Source organism: Hipposideros armiger, unplaced genomic scaffold (assembly GCF_001890085.2).
Source record: "Hipposideros armiger isolate ML-2016 unplaced genomic scaffold, ASM189008v1 scaffold_922, whole genome shotgun sequence".
NCBI lineage: Eukaryota > Metazoa > Chordata > Mammalia > Chiroptera > Hipposideridae > Hipposideros > Hipposideros armiger.
In genome coordinates this window covers 569,662-571,895 of record NW_017732272.1, presented here as the reverse complement: position 1 = coordinate 571,895, position 2,234 = coordinate 569,662, and positions in this window count along the sequence as shown.

Sequence of the window (2,234 nt, the reverse complement as noted above, 5' to 3'; positions counted from 1 at the left end):
AAGATACATAAATATACTCATTTTAGTGATGAGAAAAGTAAGGCAGAACTGAACACTTGACTAAACTCACTAACTTTGATACCCAGTCAGTCTTTCTCCAGAGCACACATACCATACATTTCAAATCACAGCTATTCCTCTGTGTGTCACTGTGTTTTTTAATTTTCTTTTTTTTAAAGCAGAGATTGATTGCAATTTCCATCTCTCATTCTGTGCTTCTGACACTGCCTCATTAACTCAGCTAATACTAAAGGAAAATATCAAAAAGTTAGCACCAGAGTGACTCCCCATTACTGTTCCATGAACACACACACACACACACACACACACACACACACACACACCTGTGTTCTACACCTGCCTCAGCTGGCTAGGCCGACCCTTCAGCACCTCTGTACTCTCCAGGTTCTTATCCCTAAAATCCTTGAACATGACTGCAGTTGCTCTATTGTGCTTGTTTGTATAATATTTTAAGTATTATATTATTTACTGTGTTTTATCATTCAGATATATACTGATAATTGAATTTACAAGGTTTTTGTCCTCAAAAGAATACCTTATGGAGGAATTAAAATGTGGCACAGAAGGGCAGAATAAAAGCCTTGAGAGAAGGGAACTTGCTCTATGAATAAGTATCTGGAAATACAATCTACCATTTACCCCATATAAAGCAGACTTCCTAAGTTTTTTGTTGTTTGTATTATATATGTTTACATAATACAGTATTATCAGAGATGGAACTTTTTGAAAAAGATGGATTATCAACCATAAAAAGAACAAAAAGAAAAAAACAAAAAAACAAGGACTGTGATTTGATTCTCAGGTAACATTGCCTTAACTAAACAGAAGTTTAAGGGATTGCTTTCAGCTTCAGTTTTGAAATGATGCAATTTTGTGACAGAATATATAGTAGGGTTATTACTACACTTCCAATACTAACAGAACTATCTTCATTTGGAAGTTACTGTAAGTTTTCAGAACCATATTTGATGAGACTTAAATCAATTGTTGCCTTTTGTTTTTCATCTTTGTTCACTGACTTAGAAGCAAATTCCATCAAAGGTGTGTTAAACACCTCATATGTTAATCTCTTAATCTGGAACAGAGTATGTGCTAAAGTCATAAATATCCCAGGTCCTTTTGTCTCATATGTGTGTGTGTATATATATGGACTGTTTGGGATGAAAGCTTTAAATAAAGAAATGGGTTAACTGTGTTCCCCATTCCTAAGACTATGAAAAANTGAGTCAGACATGACCCTTTTTCTTCGTGGATATTATAACTTACAATCATTTATTAATTGTACTAATGTTAATTAGGGTAATTACACACAAGATATTTATTATCTTAAAATATCCTTGAGAAAAGAATAGGATGGGGAGGTGGTGGTTAGAATAATATTTTTTAGAGAAAATTGAGGTCTGGTGTGTATACTGAATAAATTAGAGGAAAGAAATATTTTAAGAAGGTAAGCATTTAAGCATATTTCCTGAGTCAGAGAAGAGTTTGGTATATTGGAAGAAATTTGATATATATTTTGAATATTTTATTTTCAAAATGAACATAAATAAAACAATTAGTTTAAAGTTCAGTCATACAGTTTACCAGTGATCAAGCCTTAAACGTACTATTCTCAGTTTAGCTTCTCACATGTTTGCCAAACAAAGGGTGCTGAAGTTGTGGAGAGAATGGTGGTTACCAGTGGCTGGGAGGTGGGGGAAATGAAGACATGTCTGCCAAAGGATGCAAACTTCCACTTAGAAGATTAAAAAGTTCTGAGGGTCTACTGTATAGCCTGTGGTTACAATTAACAGTGTTGTATTATATATTTGTAAGTTGCTAAATAGTAGATGTTAAATCTTCTCACAACATAAAAGAAATGATAATTATTTGACATGATGGAGCTATTAGGTCATGTTACCATGGTAATCATATTGCAATATATAAGTATGTCAAATGAACACAGTGTATAGTTTAAACTTACATAATGTTATACATCAATTATATCTCATTGAAGCTGGAAAAACACTAAGAGAATCACAAATATAAGTAAATTCTATAGGCTCACAGAAGATGATAAGACAACTTGCAGAACATTTGAAAAAAATGCATTTAAAAATTGGACTTTGACCTGGCTTACACTGGGTAAGTAGGGTCAGAATTGCAGAAATCTCTTAAAAATGGGCAGAGGACCTAAATGGACACTTCTCCCAAGATGACATACAGCCAACATA